Source organism: Cygnus olor, chromosome 5 (genome assembly GCF_009769625.2).
Source record: "Cygnus olor isolate bCygOlo1 chromosome 5, bCygOlo1.pri.v2, whole genome shotgun sequence".
Classification (NCBI taxonomy): domain Eukaryota; kingdom Metazoa; phylum Chordata; class Aves; order Anseriformes; family Anatidae; genus Cygnus; species Cygnus olor.
Window position 1 is genome coordinate 45,006,755 of NC_049173.1, and position 15,252 is coordinate 45,022,006.

At 36.0% G+C, this 15,252-nt stretch overlaps 1 protein-coding gene across 1 annotated transcript in view; it reads left to right on the top strand.

Moving 5' to 3' along the window:
- The window catches only part of AKAP6 (A-kinase anchoring protein 6), a 234,126-nt gene that overhangs the window by 33,500 nt on the left and 185,374 nt on the right, over window positions 1-15,252 (top strand).

The following is a 15,252-nucleotide window of genomic DNA, read 5'->3' on the forward strand; positions in this document are numbered from 1 at the left end:
ATGAAAATCAGAATAAGCTGGGGGCCAGATATTTACTTTTACCCTGTGAATTAGCGGCTGGCTTGTCTCTGTGATCAGCTTTATGGGGTTACCAAGTGACCGATATCATACTGGATTCCTTCCTGTCATAATGCCACGAGCATTCTGCTGGAACTTAGGTCACTGCTTAAAATAACCTTGCTAATTGCAAGTCTACAAGTGTGGGATGAAATTTCAGTTAGCTGCCATACAGCAGATCTGGATGCTGAGAAATCACGACTGTAGCTCCAAACGTGCAAGGGAAGAGCAGGCAGGCCTAAACTTGTTCTACACAGTCGCTCAGGTAGAGGCAGCAGATTATTTGCTATATTTCATGCAAAACAAAAGCTGTTGACTCGGCACTGAAGATGGATTGGGTTACATATCATCTGTGGCTTACATGTCTGTCTTGTAAACAGACCCTTTTTTTCTGAATTGCTGGTTGTGTGTAACTCCTTTAGCTGAGGAAAAGAAATGGGACAGTCATTTTTTTGCAAAGCTGATACCTGAAAACTCTCCCTCCAGTATAAATGAGGTAAGACACCACTAAAGTGGAAATCTTTCCAAAACATAGGAAATATCTAAAGCAATAAACTGTCCATGTGCATTTTTTATCAGTAAAGGCAATTTTTGTTTTTTAATCCATAGTTTTTCAAATTCTAAAGAAGTATTGCATGTCCTAAACGTGTTTGGTTTGAAATAATGTTTCATTTCCTGTGCACTGTAAATCTAACATGCAAAATGGACAGATCTTTTCCCCAATGGATGTACATTTCTGAACATTGAGAGAAGTGTGTTTGGTCTCTTTCACTCCTTGTACTACGTAATGTAAACTTTCTGCAGTTGTAGTCTTTTGTTTAAACAATTTAAGTCATTCACTTCTGAAAGGAAAAAGATGTTGTGTGTAAATGTTTCAATGTCATGTGTCCCTTGTTTCGATGGGGAGTTTATAACTTTTTTTGTAGTTGAAACTTAATGCTCAGTCTTCTCTATTCCCTGAGACATTACTCAGCTAACTTTTATAGGTCATAGTATAATTAGAAATAGACACTGTAGGATTATAATTACATTACTTTGATGAAAACTTTGACCTATATTGTGAAGAGTTGTGTTCAGTAAAGTTTCAGGAAACATACTGAATATAGCATTAATAATAGAAAATATTTTGTCACTACATCCATATTTTGCTATCTGTGAAACTCATTGAATTCTGTAGCTCTTCAGAGGGAGACTGAATGTGACATATGAACAGTGGCCAATGAAGTACACACTTGTTTAATACTGTTGTAGTCCTTTAGGAGATCTTTTTCAAAATATTCTGTGAGTTGTAACTTTTCCAAAGGCCCTTTGTTTTATTCTTCTTCTCAGCTCACAAAGTTGCATGCGTGCCATGTCTGGAGGAATATGTTCAGACTGCTCAGAAGTGTCTGTTCCCTCTGCATTCTTTTGAAATTGCATCTACAGGAAAAATTTAGGAATTTTTGGTTAAACAAGGTGGTTTTCTTCAAAGATTTGCATTGGAATAAGATGATAAAGCCTTTTGACTTCCCTGAAGCAGAAGTTGGCACTGGACGGGAAATTGTTGACTGGTGTGTTGTTTTGTACAAAGTGCCAGAATAATGGGAAATTAGCCATAGATTACGGCAACTGTTTCAACTGCTGTTTGGGTAGGAATTTCTCACTCCTTTTAAAAGGTTTTTAGTTTTGCTGTTTTGCTGCCCATGCATCATTTACCAATTGCTCTTGATTAGACTTTGCTGGCTAAGTAAGTTACAACCTTCATCTCTATAATGGTAGTGCACACTGTCGTCTTCTCCTAAATGTTGTTGGTGAAAGTTTAAAGCAGTGGAAAATTCTGCTACAGCCAATGTACTTAGCACTGGAAGTGTAGTAGTGGCTTTTTACATAAATGTTATTGCCTCATTTCTTATCAGGTTCTGAATGCTTTTCAGATGTTTAAATGTATCATTAAAGTAGGAGTTGGAATCTATTCTGTTCCATACAGGACCTAGAAAGCTCTATTTTTCTCTTCCATGGTTATATAGATATAACCATTTTAGGTTGGGTCAAGAGTGTGATTTCAAACAATCTGCTATTTTTCTTCGTTCTGCTGTCTTGTGTTCATGCTGGAGAGCAGACCCACTGTGTGAAAGCTGCTTGCTACTGCTGCTACTGCTCAGTCATTGCTGACTAAGGGCTTCTTATCTTCCTTTCTTTCCTCAATCTCTTTGTCTTCATTCATGTTTTATGTGTTGTTGTATCCGTAGTGATATTTTCTTTTGCGTTTCATCATTTGACACTTTTCTGTGCAAGTAGTTCTTACATGTAATGGATATGTAATTGCCTTGAATGAGTTAGAGGTACTCTTAGCAAGTATAGGATTTCCTTTCCCATATTTCTTGCATGTGTTGATAAGTAAAGAAACTTTCTCAGAAGTTAATATTTTTTTCTGATGTTACTGTTTTTGCAGCATGTTTGTCCCAGAGACAAAATCTAAAAGTGGAGAGTCAAGTTCAGTTTTGATTATTACCTGAGTTTTAATTTAAGTCTGCATAATTTCTATAAATTCAAGTTGCAAATACCTTCAGGAGAGGTTTTTTGAATTGTTTTGATGCTCCAAATCCCATTTGATATATTTTTTTTTTTTTAAAAAGTAATAATAATGAAAGATAAACAGAAATGGTAGATTTTAGAAATTCTTCACACTGAGCTTCAAAAGAAGGTATGGCTGATGTTTTGGGAAAGTGTCATTACAGTGAGCAATTTTGTCGTCTTTAGTGTTTGTGCCTCAATCTCAGGGTGAGACACTGTTCTGGTCATTAACTTTATGGCCTCCTTCAGCCTTTTGCTAAGAGGGCTAAACAGTCAATATGGGTTTTAGTACGTCTTCTTGCTGGAAGTTAATATATAATGGGTAAGAGTGGTCATTGTGTCCTACTTAAAACATTAGTGTTTGGTTAATATATTTTTGGAGGGCAGGATTTTGAATTATAGGCAGTGTTAGAATTTTAAGAGTCCCAATACGCTGACAAGTTGTCTCCAAACTTGTTTTGATGACATTGTGTTATCAAGTTCTTGTAATATGCTCCATACACACTTCTCCTGTATATGTATGTATAAAAATATGTTTTTCAAAATGTTGTTAATGTTTGGGAAACTAAAATAGTAAAATAACAGCAATGTAGGTGTGAAGTCCAGCTTTTTTTTTTCCTTCTCTAAATCTCAGGTTATCTAAAAATAAATACAATCATTTATTTATTAGGTCCTTCCTACATTGAAGAATAATAAACTAATGTTTCTTGTTAAACTAATGTTTCTTGTTGGTGAGGGCATGGCTGTTGTTAATGATGACTTCTGGATATCGGACAAATTATGGAAATTTCATTCTTAAATGAATGGTGATCTTAAAGAGGAATATAGACCACTCTCGTAGTGCTTGGCTATCTGTATCAGTGTTACCCTAAAGCTGCAGATGTGTTTTCATTATCAGTATGAGCTTGTTTGGTAGATGGCCTCAGCTGATATTTGCACGGTCATATTTGCTAAATGGGAAAGATGTCCCAGAAGTGATATCCCTTTCACTACGATATTCTTACACTTACTAGAACAGTGTGTAGAAGGCCAAACTCTAAAGGCTTCAAAGTCGTCATACTTTGGGTTTTGCCATAACCTTTCTATTTCAATCCTCCTGATTTCAGAAAATGGGAAATTGACTGATAGCTGGAGGCAAAGTTCCGTGTAATTTTAACAAGAATAGGACTTGAACATAAACTAGGATTTAGTATAAGATGATTGATGTCTATTTTTCTAATTCAGCTGGATGGATAATTGCTATATCCCATATATTAATTTATTTGAAATTAAGGGTAATCTAGAGAAATAAAAGTAACTAATTACCCAAGTTGATAAAATAAGTTTGAAGTTATTACATTCTGATTTTCTTGTTTCATTTCATTTCAGAGCGCAAACTTTAAATGTTCTATTTTGTAAATTAACAAAGCACAAGTGTAGAGAGACATTTACAGTAGGACTTCCTTCTCATCAGAATTAATTCCACATGCTTCTTGGTTTATTTCTTCTCTGTGTATACTTCAGGCTGCCATAATCTAAGGGTCCTATGCCATTGTTTGTGAATCTTATTATCTGAGAGAGAGAAGATTTGGCATGGTGTAAATTCAGGATTCAATAAGGCTAAATTGATTAAGACTATTTTTGCAGGAAATGTAAATATATACAAGTGAATTAAAAAAAAAAATGCATTTGAAGCTTGAAGTCACTTACGTTCATTAACTTCCACACAGACAAGTTCAGCTACTGAATTTCAAAGGGATAGTTTACAGGTCCAGACATGTAAACAGCCTTTCTTTTTCTCATTGCTCCTGCTCGGAGGTAAGAGTTACACTCATCACTGAAAGCTACAGTCTAGGCAAAGACAGTTTGTAACTTATCTTTGTATAACTAGAGATCAAAATGAAATGGCCTAGAAAGAAATGTAAGGCTGCTGGTAGATAAAACTGTTCTTTTCTTCCTCAGCATAACGATTTGTCTCAACCGCAAACACAGGTCGTGCTGACTTGCTTAGAGATGTGAATGACACTGACTGTGAAGTGCTTTATAAATCAAGGATCCTATTCTGGGTAGTGACATGGAATAAAAACATTTGCTTATACGTACTGTGTATACGTATAAACGAATAAATATTTAAAAAGTACTGTTCATTTACTGCTTCTTTCAAGGTACTTCAGTCCTACTCTGTAATGCACAAGTGTACTTTCTCAAGCAGCATGAACATCTTAACAGCCATTAGGCCTGCCAGTGCTTTACACTGGGAAGTTTTCTTGTAAAGCTAAAACTGGCACTTTTAAGAGAATTATCTATTTAAGAGAATTTTAAGAGAATTATCTATTTAAGAGAATTTTAAGAGAATTAGCCATTTTTATCTACTTTTAAATTATCTATTTTTATCTACTTTTAAGACAATTATCTATTATATAGAGCACAAATTGACTTCTTGGAATTACTGCATTGGAATAGGCTATGTATGAGCATAGCACAGACTCTACAGTCTTGTAACCTGTTTCTAAATTTAAGTACTTCTAGAAGCAATATTTTGTCTGACTTTTAAATAAAATATTTAGTTCTTGATACAGTGTTAAAATACTAACCTCTAGCACTCTGAATCTTATAAATAGCCCAAGCAAACATCCATTATTAATGATATTGAGTTTTAGATTCTGATTTAATTGGAAATACATGCTTCATTGTGTCTATTTTTATTGGATTATGTTAGAAATATTTTTGTTAAAGTATTGCAGATGTGGTATAAAATGAGTTTTGATCATGTGATATTTATACAATATTCTGCTATTTATATCTAATCAAAACTTCAAGATTTTTATGGCTTATTTTATTTGAAAAGAAGCACACACAAACCTTTAAATACAAATCTTTACTAACCACAAGCCGCCTGTGGGATGCCAATGAGATTTGGAATTGATCAACTAAATCAGATAGTAAAAACTACCAGATAATGTATGTTAATTGTTTTTATATGCAAAGTCTACAGTAAGCACTTCAATACTTGCCTAAAACCAATTAAAGTAGTTCGGATAGTTCACACGTGTTACAATCATACCTATCCCATAACTCCAGGTTTCCAGTTTAATCTCCGCTATATTCCTTCTCAAAAACACCTGTAAAAACCTACCATATTTTTCCCTCTGTAGACTTAGATAAGGGTTTTTGTTTAGTTTTTATCTTTATTACATTTGAGGCCAAGAAACACAAGAACATTCTCTGTGTGTACATGACCTATATTGTACCAGTTGCACACTAACGAGTAATGATTCCTAATGTGTTTTCTAATTAGTAACCATAGTACAGGGTTTGAGTTGCCTGTTAGCACATTTTTCGAAGTACATCAAAAAATTCTCTGTGCACTTTAAGTCAAATCAGAATAAAAATATTAGTAAATTGTACATTTTAGATGTCTTTAAGATTCAGTCTGCTCTCCTTTTGTCTTTTTTTTCTAAAACTTGCTCTTTTATTTCTTCATTCACTTAAGACTTCAAGTTTGTAAAATAATAATTGTGCTTTGTTCTAGTCTTTCAAAATGTTCTTCCTGGATGTAACAAATATTTATTTTTATTTTATTTTATTCTATTTTACTTAAAAAAAAAAAAATAGCACTGATATGTGTGTGTGTGTGTGTATATATATATACACACACACACACACACACACATCTATTCTAACCTTGATTATTGTAAGAGAGAGTGAGTGATACCCAGGGTGAAACAGTCCTCCTGGTACACTGGGTAGGTGGTAGCTCTTTCAGACTACTGAAAGTGCATCCACACACTTGGAGTGCTTTGTACTTGTCACTAACTCATTGGAGGATCTGCAAGAGCTTTCCAGCTGACTTGAACACTTGTCATTCTGAAGAGAGGGCAGGAAGGTCATTTCCATGCGAGCAGCCTGCAGTACAGTCTGTAAGATTATACAATCTTTCCATGTTTCTGAAACAGCAAAAAAAAATCTGTGATCCCCATAAGGGTTCATAGATTAAATGTTGGCTCTCAATGAACAACCTAAAAGGGAGCAACAGTATTAATAAAGTAAAATCCGTCCAAAGACGAGAGTTGTGTCCTTTTTGCTGTCCTCAACAATGACTGTTGGAAAAGTACTTCAAATTCAAAAACACGTTACAGAAGCTCTTGGAGGTTTAGTTGCACTGAGATAGCCCTTATCTTGCAAACTTCCTGCCATGCTATCAATTTTCATTATAGAAAACTTGGCAGCTCTTCACTTTTGACTTGTTCCAGAAAAGAGAGCAGTCACATATTAAGTGTTTGACGAGAGAGTGAAAAGTCTTACCGTCCTTTCTCAAATGCTCTTGGAGCCACTGAGCCTTAGTCAGAGTGAACGAGGTTAGCATTCTTTGGCTTGAGGAAGTCAAAATGTTTTGATTAAAATTTTTCGCTTGTGTTCTGCATGTCTGTACAGAAGGACTGGTTTATTTTTCCTGTGTGAACTTGCAGATCCTTTCATTTATTTTGATGTGTCTTACATTTCAGTAGTTTGTTGGTGCCTGAAACATTTTGTGCTATTTGTGGGATTATGCTTTGTTATTTGAAACTTAATTATTTCAAGAATGAAATTTCTGTATTTCACCAAGAGATGTTTCTCTTTTGTCTCAAATGGGAATTTGTCTTCAGGAGCAGCTCATCTCCACTGAAGGCCCTAATTAAGTTTAGGAAGAACAGGAATCTTTCTGAAAAAGTCTATAAACTGAAAACTGTAAATATTTTGAGAGAATGGCACTTATTTATTTTCTTATATGAACAATAGAAAGAGATTTGCTTATCAGCAAATAGAGCTTAAACAACAAATATTTTAGGGCCCTGCAGAAACCTTGAAGACTTCTAGAAATTGGCTTGTTCCATGTTGAGGGTAATTCCAAATATTCAAATTAAAAATGGGGAGAGAATAAGAACAGGATATATTTAAAGCTGAGTTGTCAGAGTAACAGGCTAGCTGCATAAAGCTTTGAAAACTCAGTGTTTTCAAAAGGATAACCATTTTGCTGGAAAATTACTGAACTGTTACTGCATTAACTTTGAATTCTGCTAGTTATTTACAGTTATCTGCAGATCAAATTATGAAAGTCCTGATCAAATAATAGGAGTGGTCTTCTCTCTGCTTCTTCATGCAGCTGACATGATTATTTATCACGTTCAAGTTTTGTATGTATTCTATGAAACGACAGGAAAAAAAACAACCAATAACTGCCTGGCTTCAGCCAGGCTACTATGAGGCTGTTGTAGCTACAACACGGTGTATATGGCTACCATGAGTAAGATCCTTCTATTTGCATCTTCGATTTTCATGTGCAATTTTCATGGTAATTTGAACCTGTTTGAAATTTTTTTTTTAACTTTCATTTAGCATATATGGCTTGAAGAATGCAAGGAAATGCTCAGCAAAGAGTTAAAACGAACAAACAAAAAAGTAAAGGTAGTCATGTATGAGAGTTGCAAGACATGCTCTGCATGTTTCCACTATTGCAGAAAAAGTACAGTGTTGTGTCAAGAGATCTATAAGGTATTTGAAGGATGTATTAAAAAGTCTTAACTTTCCCATTTCAGTAGATATGAATATATATCACAAGTGCACTTAGTATAAAGCTACCTCATCATTTTTTTCTCATTTATTTGTCATCTTAAATGATCACTTGATCAGTGCAAGATAAAAACGCATATGTATTATTACCAAATTCTGATGAGTAGGCATTTGGAAAATGCTTACTGTTTTTCAAAACTTGCCTCTACTACCAATTGCTTGACTAGATTTTCATAAAGGCTGACTTTTTTTTCTTTTTTTCCCCTTCCCCAAAGTAGCTACTATCTGTCGTCTTGCAGGAAAAACTGCTCTAGAGTAGCTGTGCCAGACTGTCTTGCAGCATGCAGTACAAAACCAGATTTCAATAAGCACAAATAACCACCTTTTATACCAACCTTCTAAACATTTGTACACACTATTAAAAAAAGAAAAAGTTTAGTCACTAAAAATCAGTATGCTTTACTTGCTTGAAGTAAGATAAGTTGTATGTTAGTCATCGAAGATATATTGTACAGTGATAACTTCAGTGGGTAGAGTCTCTGACTATTTTGGTCTTGGCTGATTATGGGGTGCGCACAAATATTTCTTATTCTGAAGGTTTCAAATGGTTTGCCAGCCATAACTTTAGGGACATTACACAGCGGAAACGGTGGAAATTCAAGAATGTAAAAGCATTATTGGGTTACAGATGTCACATCACCTTCCACATCAAATTATTTGTCATATTCAGTTAATATATTTGCTCTCTTACACAAATGAAATTCATGCATCAATTTTACAAATGTCAGGAACATCCTGGAAACGTCTAGCCCAGATTTATTACATGCTACTCTTTCAGAAGTTCTCAGAGGTCTCTAATTTTACTGCTGTAAACTTTTGATATGGTTCTCTAGTTCCATCATGTCCCAGGCCTTATTGCTGTATTTTTGTGCATCAGCTATCTGAAGCTTGATGGGTGGACTGAACAATGCCTTATATTTAACATTATATTTAAGAATCTGGCCTGTGGTGAATGCTGTGACCAAAAAGTCTTTTTAAACCAAAGCTTAATAGGGGAATAAATGTTTGAAAGCAGTCTGTCTCCTCTGCAGCCAATCCCTCCTGCAGTAAAGGTACAGGCTAGCCTAGGTTTTTAAGCACTGCAGCTGGTCCTGGAAGTTAGCTGGAATATCTTCCAGCAGCAACTGCCCTCCTGGACAAAAGAATCCTTTTGCTTCTTCACGGTATGTTTGAACCCTTGGCCCCAGCAGTGGCCCATATGGCAACACAAGTGCAAGCTGCTGGAATCCTGAGACAGGAGCTTCACAATTAACATTTCAGGCATCGTTACTTAGCAGCCTGAAGTGTTTAGTGAGTGATATCATATCTTCTTCCCTTCTTCCTGTCATTTTCCTTGCACACCGATAGCAGACTGATATACTTGCACAATAAACATCCTAATAACATACAGTGCATAAGCTACTAATGAATTATTACAGGACAGCTTCATGTCTGTTACAATCCAGGCAAACCATTACTATTTCAGCAGCTCTGTCAAAGAACCATTGATATGACATCTATTTCACATTATTTTGAAACACGGGGATATGAGAATGTAACTCAATTGAATCCAGAGATGACAGACTACAGTACAAATGTGCCTGCTTAGAGGTCACTGGACTGGATAGTTATTCTGAAAACTTTTTTGAGCATTTTGTAATAGTAAAGTTTGCACAACAGAAAATGGATCAAGTGTGTCAAGGCAGGCAGGCACCTGTAACACCTGATAATTTATGTTGAAGAAATCCGTTTAAAAGCAAGGCTCTTTGGGGTGCGGGGGGGAAGAAGATTTTTCTGTAAGGAAAAGACATCTGCCAAACTGTTAGCTTTGCCATATTTCAACAAGTTTGAGAATTTTAGCAAAAGGTACTTTTGCTAAAAGTAGACTACTTACGGGAATTTTGAAATGATAAAATTGTCTCTCACTTATTATGACAGTAAACTAAAGTAAAAGAGAATAATGTTGAGAAAAGAATGGCACACCAGAGAGAGTTACTTTCAGTAGTAGATAAATTATGAGAGTGAAGAAACTTACTTTGAGGACCACTATGTTTCCAAGCTGCCAGTTTAAGTGGAAGGCAAGGTCAGTGATCTTGGAGACTCCTAGTAGCTGTTTTACTGTTGCACTTTGCATTCTTCACCCAGTAAATTGTATTCATTTCCCCTAGCCCCTGAATGCTGCAACAACACCAGCTACCATGCTTAAGCACTTTGACTATCTGACTTAGAACTTGCAGTGAGTCTAGAGCTTTCTGTGGCAGTTGTTTTTGCTTGGTTAAACTCTGGATTTGTCATGCATGGCTATTTCCTTTGATTTAATCATATACTTAAAGACATCTGCAAAACAGTCCAAATAGTGTTTGCTCTTAAGGTTTCAATAATAAAGCAAATTAGAAGAAAACAATTTTATCCTTATTAGAAAACCGCTTGGAGGTACAAGCAGGTAGACATGAAAAAAACTTTCTTGTTGTGAAAAGGGTATGTTTTAAAGGAAAAATAACTTACTGAAAGCTATAAATTTTTATTTGTTTAGCCATGAAAACTCTTGTGTTCTTTATATATGCATATAAAATCATGCAGAGTGAGTTTAATTCATAATTTGCAAGTATGTTAAAAAAAATATCTAAATTCTTTGGCAGATTCATTTTTTTTGCTGAAGAAAAACGTTTGTACGTTCTGATTAGAAACTTTGTCTTCTGAGGAATTAAAATGCACTTAAAAGGAAAGACTAAGTGAATAGACATTTTCTTAAGTTGTAGTTTTTCTTTTGCATGTACAGTAGTTGTAAGACTGAATGGCAATCTGTTTTTTCTACTGAGGTTTTACTGTGAGATCAAAGAAAAGAAATTGAGTGCATAGCTTCTCTGTTGCTGATATTAACTCTGAAGCAACATATTTGTAATCTTCCATCTTTCTGTAGTTTCATGTATGTTGTAACAGAATTTCTTGAAGAGCAGAGCAGAGAGGTTTTTTTTTTTTTTTCCAGTTAACATCAAAGCTTAGCTTTCATTGACTCTGGAGGGTTTGTTTATGCACTTTTTCTTTGTCTACTGCAATGTTTGCAGTTGAGGCTATTTTAGTTGACGTGGAGAGCTATGAGCTAGCTGATGGATTCAGCAGCTGCAAGTTCCAGGATCAGCTGTCTGGAAGACTGAGTGAAGTGGGCAGTTGGCAGCCAAATGGATACAGCCCCTGTAGCATAAGAAATTCCACAATCCATGCTACAGGATAGTTCATGAAGGATGACAAAACTTTTACTGTAACACCGCTCTGATGGAGTGTAAAAATAAAAACGCATAGTGGATGTTTGAGATCAATGATTGCAAAAAGTCCATTTGGAAATGGTGCTTTCTAAAATTCAGGCTATAACAGCTCTTAAAATAAAACTATTGATAAAATAGATAAGAATTTATATGCTTTTATTTGTAGGCTATGTATCATTGCACTTGATGTAGAGCTATGTGTATTTAGAGATAGATGCTAGCAGATAAAACTTTTCTACATGGTTTATCGTATATGGTTTATTTTATCTATCTACTGCTTCTGGTAATAGCCACTGGCAATCTTTACAGCATTTCAGTACCATCTTATGATACTGTTCTTCTTTGTTTAAATATACAAAGTGTAATAAGGACACATGACAATGTTCTGCTTTTTTTAAATGCTAAATCACCTACAAGGAGTTAGAAAGAATGAGGAAAATGAGGCCATATTGTACCAGGTCTTAATTTTGGGCCTCAATCAGGGATTTATAACAAGTACACTATCGCTTATGTACAGGTGAGTGTCCGTGGCAGGATGAGGCCACCGTTGTGTTCAGTCTGATACAGAGTTGTGCAGCTGACTGGGTGTAAGGTGTGGAGGGGATGAAGCACCTTTCGCTGTGCAAAAAACTGTAGCAGAACACCATCACTGCAAAACTGAACTAACAGCACCTGAAAAGGACGTCCCTAGGCAATGAATGAGTAGTGTGGTCTGTAATAGTTGTATACCAGTTGCTTGAGACAAAGGACTTCTAGTAAGTTCTCATTTTTCTTTTCAAGTTTACCATCTTTTGCAAGATTTTTCCTTATCACAGTCAGAATTTCTCTGAAGCATTGTTTCTCCCCCACAGTTTTAGTAAGTTGCACTGGCTTCTTACTCATCTTAAAAAAAATTCTTGCCATGAGCATCTCTACTTTTCAAAAGTGCCACTGTTGAAGACAAGACTTGAATAAAGTCTGGAAATATCTTTCCTCCTGCAGTTTTAACAGCAAAGACACTGACCTTGAATTCTCTTGAAAGCAAATGACTTCTACTCTTAGCAGAATTGCTGGTGACATTTCCATGCAGTATTTAAACTGCATTCACTATTAAAGAAAAATATTAAATTCATTTTTCATTTTGATGAATTATATGTAAATCTAAATACCACATACAGTAATAAGAAAGTGTACTAGGTATTACCAACTAGATTTGAGATTGTTTCCTCTCAAGATGCTATTTTTTGCCAGGCAAGTATAAAGAAAAGGCATGTAAATAGACTGCAGACTTAGTAATGCTCTTCTGCTAAGGACTAAGTAGCAGTAATGTATATGGCAGAAGTCGTCATTCTTCATAATCATTTTCTATTGCCAAAGGGCTGACGTGAGCCTTATGTAACTATTCCTCTGTCCTTTGTTCAGCTTTCACCTTCTGTCATTATATGACAGTTACAAAACAAGGAAAGGGGGGTAGCAACAGGGGACTAATTTTCCAAACCTTGTGCAAGATGGAGTTCCAGACCCAGTTTTCATACATTTTATACAAGAACCCGGCCTCCGGTGAAATGAAATCCAGTTCATGTGAAAATGGCCACAGACTCATCTGAAACTGAAGAGTCACCCACGAAAACAATGCTGTGTGATGTGGGAACAGGAAATTATGGCTCCTGTGATTCTATTCCAGAAATACCCAATAGACTGGCCAAGTATATGGCCAAGTACCCTGTGTGCAGGGGCTGCAGATCTACCAGTAGCTGTCACACAAGAGGTTAGTGTGTGTTCAGTAAGACTGTCGCATTGATGCTACCTGTCTGTAAGCGCACGGTCAATCCAGGCAGTTCTTGCTAGTTTTCATGTTTGACTTGTGCGTGCATTGTAGATATTTGTCCAGGACTTCTGGACATTGAGTATCTGGAGCTACTAATAGGGGAGTTAAATCCCTTTAAGTTGATGCCTGGCCTGGCTGCAAATTAAATCAAACTTCCTGACTTGTTCGATCAGATTTTCATCTAATAGAAAGAAAAGAAAAAAAAACACATGAGGTAGAAAGCACATCATGTCAATGTATTTGTCAGGAAAGGAAAATGTCCTTTATATTCTCCCATGAAAGCAAAGACAAGGCTACAGTGATAGAAGTTCAGTACTGGGCTAATTTTAGGGCTGGAAGGGAAAAGTTGCAAAATGGAGCTCAGGGTTTAGAAAAGGAGTGCAGGGACTCCATTTCCTTCCTGGCTTATTCAGCCACTCAGAAAATAGCTTCCTAAATCCTTTAAAGAGCTGGCACTTTGTTTCACTGCGACTGAGATGGTAATCTTACATTTTAATATCATGCTCTGCATTATAGACTTCTGCCAGAGTACGTGACCTCTACTTGGATATCGACTAGTCCAGCCTTAGGTTCTCTCCGTGTTACTGAACCTGTCATGAGAGGTTAATTACCTTGTTAGTACATAAAGGATTTGGCTGCTGTAATGCTCTTAGTGGGCTGTAAAGTACTTTGAAGTTTGATTGTTGAGGCAAATGTGCAATTTATAACAAGCTGTGTAAAAATTAACAGAATATGTCCTTAAATTTATGCTTCTTTCACACCTTCAGTGGTGTTGGCATTTCCATTTTGGGACAAAAATTTTCTGTGTTGCTGTGGAAAGTTTGTCTACTTCAGAAACTTGAGATGCTGTTGTAGCTACAGTAACAGTAACTCTAGGGAAAGCTTGTTCGAAGTATGGCTCTGAACTCTTTCGATTCACAGTACTACCTAGATTCATTAGTCAATATTTTTGTACGTTATCTGACAGTTGTCAGGAGATAATTGCTCCTTGTTAGAGGAGCTCCATGTTAAAACTCTTTGAGAATCCTTGTGGAAGTTGAATTCAGCACATGGCTGTGAGCTTGAGAAGCTAGAAAACAATGACAACTTATTTTTGCAGGTTGGCGTAACCACATGAGTAGTCCAGCTGAAGATATATGAAATACATTCATATAAATCGAGTCTAATTTATAAACTTACAGTTATTGCGCAGTGTCCTGTCACTGAAACTGGAAATTAAACTGCTTTATGGCCAGAAGGAAAAGACATGAACAGCACTAGGGAACTGAATGCAAATTCAGTCAAACTAATTTGCTTACAATGTTCTTTAAAATATTTGAAACAACATAGTAATAGAGCTGTATTTTCCCGTAATGTTACAGTTGTGGTTCAATAAATATATAATAATCTTTTAGAAAGTTTGGAAAAGATTTTACCGAGAGTTTTAGCTGTTTGTGTGCCTGTAGAATAGGTTTAGTGCACTGATCTGGTAACTCTCAAGTCAATTTGCCTACCTGGCAGCGTGTGACTATTTGAAGCTGTGAGCACTTGCAGCCCTGAGCATTGCCGGGTGAGGCTGTGTGCTTTGTACTTGTAAATACAGCAGCTGGTTGTCAAAATACAGCAGCTGGTTGTCATGACCACTTGGTCGTGACTGAGGAGGGAGATACTGGCTCCTTCTCAAAGCACCCCTAAAACTCTGCTCATTGAAACTCCAACGTTTTTGGGCTCTCCTCTGGCATTTCTGGGAGCTACTCCTGCAAGAGACTTGATGCAACTGTCAGGGCTTTATTAAAATGAGTTAAATGCTGATATTAAAATGCTGATATTACTCAAACATAATAGTTTCTTTGGGGCTAATAATCTGCAGTCTGTTGTATTAAATTTATTTCTTAACGTTAACTTGAAATTTGATTTTAGTTTAATTTACGTACACACAACTGCACATTCAATAATTTGGCTTCACTTTCAGACTGAAGATGTCAAATCTGAGCTGATAAAAATTACTGTACGGTATTATTAACT